Source organism: Trichechus manatus, unplaced genomic scaffold, assembly GCF_000243295.1.
Source record: "Trichechus manatus latirostris isolate Lorelei unplaced genomic scaffold, TriManLat1.0 scaffold00239, whole genome shotgun sequence".
NCBI classification, from domain to species: Eukaryota; Metazoa; Chordata; class Mammalia; order Sirenia; family Trichechidae; genus Trichechus; species Trichechus manatus.
Window position 1 is genome coordinate 3,032,645 of NW_004444175.1, and position 8,425 is coordinate 3,041,069.

The window sequence follows — 8,425 nt, forward strand, 5'->3', positions numbered from 1 at the left end:
TTTGGCTATGTATATTTTCACCAAAAAAAGAAAAATGCCCTTCAAGGTAGAGAAGGGAAAGTGTTGACTTGTAGTGGGGTTGTTAAGCAATGTCATAAAACAATATGTGTACTGACTGTGTAATGAAACTATTTATTCTGTAAACCTTCACCTAAAGTACAATTAAAAAAAAGAAGTTTATAGCCTTGGAAACCCTATGTGGGCAGTTTTACTGTGTCCTTCATGTTCGCTATGAGTCAGAATCAACTCCACGGCAACAGGTTGGCTTTTGGAATTTATTAGCCTGTATTGTGATATCCTTGTCTAGCTTTGGTATCAGGGTAATTCTGGCCTCACAGAATGAGTTAGGGAGCGTTTCTTCCTCTTCTGTTTTTTGGAAGAGTTTAAGAAGGATAGTGTTGATTCTTTTTTAAACATTTGATCTAGCCATCTGTTCCTGAGTTTTTCATTGTTGTGGGTTTCTTTGACTAACAGCTCAATCTCTTTACTTGTGAAAGGTCTGTTGATATTTTCTTTTTTATTTTCTAGTGAGTAATTTTTGGCATTTATGTGTTTCTAGGAATTTTTCCTTTCCATCTAGATTATTTAATTTGTTGACATTCAATTGTTTACAGAATTCCTTTATACTCCTGGCTTAATCCTCCCAGCCTAAGTCAACACTGCTTTGGGGGCCAAATTTCTGGGAGTATCTCATCTGTCATAAAATTCTCAGCCCTGTCTCCTGGGCTTAAACATGCTCTGACTTCCCTGTTTTGGTCTTCTGTCTGGAAGGGACCTATCTCCCTAGAAAGATACCTCTTCTTGGGCTAGAATTTTTTTTTAACGCTATTTTCAAAAATTAGAGATAGGTCCTTCATCATCTCTTTGGGTCCTCCAGAAACCCAAAGCTGCTGGGCTCACTTCCTTCCCTCTCTGATGCTCAGCACCCCAAGACCTCCAATTTCATCTGGATGGATTACTGAGTTTTATACTGAGCGTGTCTAGGTTTTTTAATTTTCCCTGTTACATGCTGTAGATAAGGGTGATGACAATTGTGTAAATGTACTAACACCTTTTTATAAAGGAACTTTTCCAAGGGGGGAAGGGGAAAGTCATGTAACAAAAGAAGTAATAATATCCTTACTTTCATTTCTGATTTTACTAATTTCTGTGCTCCCTGTTTTTTTTTTTTTTTTGTAAATCCAAGTAAAGATTTGTCGATTTTGTTGATACTTAAAAAAAAAAATAACTTTTGGTATCATTAATTTTGTCCACTTATTTCTCAGTTTTGATTAGTAACTCAATCTCTTTTCATGTTATAGGTCTAATAAAATTTACTATTGTTCTCTATTTTATTTCTATTCTAGTCCTTATTTTTTTCTTTCTTCTCTTTGCTTTCGTTTAGTTTTTTTTTTTTTTTTTTTCCTGATGTTCACTTGAAACTTAAGTCAAACCTTCATTTTTAGTTTTTTTTTTTTTTTTTAGTTTCTTAAGGTGAAAAGTTGGGTTATTGATAAAAAAGAAAGCTGTCTTCTTTTTTAAGGTAAGCATTTACAGTTATTAATTTCCCTCAATAATTGCTTTCATTGCATCCCATAAATTTTTGTATATTTTCTTCCTCAAAGTATTTTCTTTTTTCCCTTTAGTTTCTTGATGGTTGTTTAAGAGTATGTTGTTTAATTTTCACATATTTGTGAGTTTTCCATATTTCCTTCTGTTTTAATTTCTAACTTCATTCAATTTTAGTCATGGAACACACTTTGTATAATTTCAAACTTTTAAAATTTATTGAGTTTATTTCTTTGGCTTAACATATGATTTATCCTGGAGAATGTTCCATGTGCACTTGAGAAGAATGTGTATTTTTTTTGCTGTTGGATGGTATGTTGTATAGCTCTATTATGTCTGTTAGGTCTACCTGGTATATATAGTGTTACCTGGTATTCCAGTTAGTTCTTTGCTAATTTTATATATAGTAGTTCTATACATTATTGAAAGTTGGACGTTAAAGTCTCCAACTATTATAGTTGAATTATCAATTTCTCCCTTCAATTCTGTCAGTCTTTACTTCGTATATTTTGGAGACATATTGTTAGGTACATATGTTTGTAATTGTTATATCTTCTTAATAGACTTTATGCTTTTATCATTATAGAATGTGGTTGTTTCTAGTAACAATTTTTGTCTTAAAATCTGTTTTTGTCTGATATTAGTATAGGCACTCCAGCTTCCTATTGCTTGTATGAAATATTTTTTCTATCCTCTTACTTTCAATTGATTTGACTTTGACTCTAAAATGAGTCTCCTGCAAATGGCATACATTATGTATTTTAGATCTCTTTATCCATTCTGCCAATTTTTGCCTTTAAATTAGAGAGTTTGATTCATTTATATTAATGTAATTAGTGATAAGGAGGCCTTTTATCAGTTTTTCTATTTGCGTTCTATATGTCTTCTTTATTCCTCAATTCCTCCATTATACTTTATTTTGTACTAAGGAGATGTTTTGTGGTGTAGCTTGCCATTTCTTTTACTATATTTTAAATTTTATTTTCTTAGTGGTTTCCCTGCAGATTACAATTAACATCTTAATTTATATAATTTTGGTTCAGATTAATACCAGTGTAGTTTCAATAATATACAAAAACTTTGCTCCTCTATATCTGTGCCCGCCCTCCCTTATCCTGTTAGTGTCACAGATTAAATCTTTATTCATTGTGTGCCCATAAACATAAATTTATAATTATTGCTTTAGGCAGTTGTCATTGAAATCAGACAGGAAAAAAAGGAATTACCAAAAAAAGTAAATTTATAGTATTATCTGTTTATTTATGTAGTTACCTTTACTGGTATTCTTTATGTCTTTATGTGGAGTTCAGTTATGTCTAGTATTCTTTCTTTTCAGCCTGTGGGATTCCCTTTACCATCTCTTGTAGCATTTCTGCTAATAATTAACTATCTCAGTTTGAATTTATCTCAAATGTCTTAATTTCTTCCTCATTTTTCAAAGATAGTTTTGCTGGATATAGAATTCTTGGCTAATTTTTTTCTTTCTTTCAGCACTTGGAATATGTGATCCCACGACCTTCTGGCCTCCTTGGTTTCTGATCAAAAATCATCTATTAATTTTACTGAAGATTCCTTATAAGTAATGTATTGCTTCTATCTTCCTGCTTTTAAGATTGTTCTCTTCATCATTAGCTTTTGACAGTTTGATTATGGTGTGTCAATATGTGGATCTCTCTGAGTTTACCCTACTTGGAATTCACAGAGCTTTTTGGATGTGTAGATTAGTATTTTCCATCAAATTGGGGGAAATTTTTTATTATTGTTTATTTAAATGTTCTTTCTATCTCCCTTTATTTTTTTATATTCTCTCTGAGAGCACCATTAGGTGCACATTGGTATGCTTTATGGTGTCACACATGTCCTTGACACTCTACTCATTTGTCTTTATTCCTTTTTATTTTTTTTAATAAGACTGGATGATCTCAACTCACTTATCCTCACACTTGTTGATCCTTTCTTTTGCACTAATCTGCTGATGAGCCCCTTGAGTAAATCTTTCATTTCAGTTTTTCTACTTTTCTACTCCAATTTTTTCATTTGATTCCATTATGTAATTTATATCTCTTTATTGATATTCTCCATATGGTGAAAAATCATTCTCTTACTTCTCTTTAGATCTTTAGACATAATTTCTTTTAGCTTGTTGAACATATTTAAAATAGCTGATTTAAAATCTTTGTCTACAATGTCTAATGTCTGTCTTTCTCAGGCAGAGTTACTCTTGATTTCTTTCTTTTATTTTTTTCTTTCTTATATATAAACCACACTTATTTTTTTGGTTTGTTTTTGCTTGATTTGCAATTTTTCTGTTGAAAACTGGAACTTTCAAATATTATAATGTGGCAATTCTAGAAATCAGATTATCTCCCCTTCCTCGGGTATTGTTATTGCTGCTTATTGTAAACAATGTTGTTTGTTTAGTGACTTTTCTGAACTAATTCTGTAAAGTCTGTACTCATAATCAGGTATGACCTCTGAAGTCTCTGATTCATTAGCTTGCTAGTTGCCATCGAGTCAGCTCCATCTCATGGCAACCTTATGTATAACAGAACAAAATGTTTCCCTATCTTGCTCCATCTTTATGAGCATTGTTATGTTTGAGTACATTGTGCAGCTATTGTGTTATGCCTTCCAACCTAGGGGACTCATCTTCTGACACTATATTAGACAATATTCTGTTGTCATCCATAAAGTGTTAATTGATTAACTTTTGGAACTATGTCACCAGACCTTTCTTTCTAGTCTGTTTTAGTCTAGAAGCGCCACCAAAATCTATCTAGCATAGGTAAACCTGTTGGTATTTGAAATACTGTTAGTATAGCTTCCAGCATCATAGCAACAAACATGCCAGCACAGTAAAACAAACTGACTGATGACTAAATGGTTACCTAATAATCGGACTATTGTTGTGTTTGCAGGGAGCTCCTTACATGACTGGAACCAAAAAATCTCCAGTTATTTTCTAAGGGGCTGTCTGTGTATATTTTTGTGTTGGGTGCATCTTCACCACTCACCCAGGCAGCTTACAACTCTGACTTAGCCTTCACTTTCTACTTCTGTACAGCCTCAAGACCAGTGGAAGGTGAGAGCTCAGGGACTTCTCAGGTCCTTTCTGACATGCATACAGCTCTGAAATGAGCATGGTTTTCTAGATTCCCAGGAATATGGTGGAGCTTTTCAAAGCTCTTGCAGACATCTCATTCCTCTGCCTATAGTTCTAAGGTTTTTTTTTTTTTTTTTTGTTAGTCTATTGTTTGCCCCAACTCTTATCTATCACCGCAGGCAGCAGTTAATTAAGATTCAGCCCACAATGTTTTTGACAAATTCTGCCAGGAAGTAACTTCATCAGTAGGTTAGCCAGTTTGAAATGTTATTGTTGTTAGGTGCTGTGGAATCAGTTCCAACTCATAGCAGCTCTATGTACAACAGAACCAAAAAAATGCCCAGTCCTGTGCCATCCTCACAATTGTTGTTATGCTTGAGCCCATTGTTGCAGCCACTGTTTCAATCCATCTTATTGAGGGTCTTCCTCTTTTTGGCTAGCCTTTTACTTTAGCAAGTATGATGTCCTTCTCCAAGGACTTATCCCTCCTGATAACATGTCCAAAGTATGTGAGACATAGTCTTGCCATCCTTGCTTCTAAGGAGCATTCTGGCTGTACTTCCAAGACAGATTTGTTCTTTCTCTCGGTAGTCCGTGCTATATTCAATATTCTTTGCCAACACCACAATTCAAAGGTGTCAATACTTCATCGTTCTTCCTTATTCATTGTCCAGCTTTCCAATACATATGAGATGATTGAAAACACCATGGCTTGTGTCAGGCACACCTTAGTCTTCAAGGTGACATATCTGCTTTTCAACACTTTAAAGAGTTCTTTTGCAGCAGATTTGCCCAATGCAATGCATAGTTTGATTTCTTGACTGCTACTTCCATGGGTGTTGATTGTGGATCCAAGTAAAATGAAATCCTTGATAACTTCAGTCTTTTCTCCGTTTAACATGATGTTGCTTATTGGTCCAGTTGTGAAGATTTTTGTTTTCTTTATGTTGAGATGCAATCTATACTGAAGGCTGTGGTCTTTGATCTTCACCAGTAAGTGCTTCAAGTCCTCTTCACTTTCATCAAGCAAGGTTGTGTCATCTGCATAACGTAGGTTGTTAATGAGTCTTCCTCCAATCCTGATGCCCCATTCTTCTTATTGTAGTCTAGCTTCTCTGATTATTTGTTCAGCGTACAGACCGAATAAGTATGGTGAAGGGTTACAACCCTAACACACACCTTTCCTGACTTTAAACCACAAAGTATCCCCTTGTTCTGTTTGAATGACTGCCTCTTGATCCATGCACAGGTTCCTTATGAGCACAGTTAAGTGTTCAGGAATTCCCACTCTTCACAATGTTATCCATATTTTTTTATGACCCACACAGTCGAATGCCTCTGCGTAGTCACTAAAACATAGGTAAACAGATTTCTGGTATTCTCTGCTTTCAGCCAGGATCCATCTGACATAAGCAAGGATATCCCTCCATCCTCATCCTCTTCTGAATCTGGCCTGAATTTCTGACAGTTCCCTGTTGATATACTGCTGCAGCCACTTTTGAATGATCTTCAGCAAAATTTTACTTGTGTGTGATATTAATGATATTGTTTGATAATTTCCATGTTGAGTTGGATCACCTTTCTTGGAAATAGGTATAAATATGGGTGTCTTTCAGTCGATTGGCCAGGTAGCTGTCTTCCAAATTTCTTGGCATAGATGAGTGAGCATTTCCAGTACTGCATCAGTTTGTTGAAACATCTCAATTGGTATTCTGTCAATTCCTAGAGCCTTCTTTTTCACCAATGCCTTCAGTGCAGCTTGGACATCTTCCTTCAGTACCATCGGTTCTTGATCATATGCTACCTGTTGAAATTGTTGATCGTTGACCAACTCTTTTTGTATAGTGACTCTGTATTCCTTCTATCTTTTTTTAATGCTTCCTGGGTAGTTTATTATTTTCCTGGTAGAATCCTTCAATATTGAAACGCAAGGCTTTTCTTTAGTACTTTCAGCTTGAGAAGTGCCAGACATGTTCTTCCCTTTAGGTTTTCTACCTACAGGTCTTTGCACATGTCGTTATAATACTTTACTTTGTCTTCTCAAGTCGCCCTTTGAAATCTTCTATTCAGCTTTTTTACTTAATCATTTCTTCCTTTTGCTTTAGCTACTGGATGTTCAAGAGTAAGCTACAAAGTCTCTTCCGACATCCATTTTGGTTTTGTCTTTCCTGTCTTTTTAATGACCTCTTGCTTTCTTCATGTATGATATCCTTGATGTCATTCCACAACTCATCTTGTCTTTGGTCATTAGGGTTCAACACTTCAAATCTATTATTGAGATGGTCTCTAAATTCAGGTGGTATATACTTAAGGTAGTACTTTTGCTCTTGTGGAATTGTTCTAATTTTCTTCAGTTTCAACCTGAACATACATGTTAGCAATTGATGGTCTGTTCCACAGTTGGCCCCGGCCTTGTTCTGACTGATGATATTGAGCTTTTCCATTGTGTCTTTCCACAGATATAGTCGATTTGATTCCTGTGTATTCCATCTGGCGAAGTCCACGTGTATGTATAGTTGCCATTTATGTTAGTGAAAATAGGTATTTGCAATGAAGAAGTCATTTATCTTGCAAAATTCCATCATGCAATCTCCGATATCATTTCTATCACCAAAGCCATATTTTCCAACCACCAATCCTTCCTGTCTCCAACTTTTGCATTCCAATCACCAGTAATTATCAATGCATCCTGATTACTTGTTTGATCCATTTCAGACTACAAAAGTTAGTAAAAATCTTCAATTTCTTTATCTTTGGCCTTAGTGGTTGATGTGTAAATTTGAATAACAGTCGTATTAACTGGTCTTCCTTGTAGGCATATGGATATGATTCTATCACTGACTGCATTGTACTTCAGGATAGATCTTGAAATGGTCTTTTTGACGATGAATGCAATGGCATTCCTCTTCAATTTGTCATTCCCAGCATAGTAGACCATATGATTGTCCAATTCAAAGTGACCAATACCAGTCCATTTCAGCTCACTAGTGCCTAGGATATCGATGTTTATGCATTCCATTACATTTTTGATGATTTCCAATTTTCATAGAGTCATATTTCATACATTACATATTGATTATTAATGGATGTTTGTAGCTGTTTCTTCTCATTTCGAGTCATGCCACATCAGCAAATGAAGATCCCGAAAGTTTGACTCCATTCACATCATTAAGGCTGACTCTGCTTTGAGGAGTGTATTTTGAGTGCCTTCCAACTTGAAGGGCTCATCTTCCGACAGTATATCAGACAATCTTCCTCTGCTATTCATAAGGTTTTCACTGGCTAATTCCTTTCGGAAATAGACTGCCGAGCCCTTCTTCCTAGTCTATCTTAGTCTGGAAGCTCAGCTGAATCTTGTCCACCATGGATGACCCTGCTGGTATTTGAATACTGGTGGCATAGTTTCCAGCATTACAGCAACACCAAGCCCCCACAGTATGAAAAACTGATAGAAGAGTGGAGGATGTAAGGGACTTCAATTTTTTAATAGCCTAGAAAAATGTGGTGGTGCATGATAGGTGAAAATATTTTGGCATTGTTAAAGCTAATTGCCCAAAGATTTACAAGTGAAGACACATTTAAAGGTACAATGATGTTGGTAATTGCTGCAATGAGTGCTTTGAACTTTCAGTATATTGTTAAGCAATGCCCTAGAGAGGTGTCATTTCTAACACATTATTTTTGATATGGCGTCTCCTAGAAATATGCCAGTAAATGCCAAATTTACTATTGAACATTGTTTCCACAGTTATTCATTGTTTATTAAATCATCCA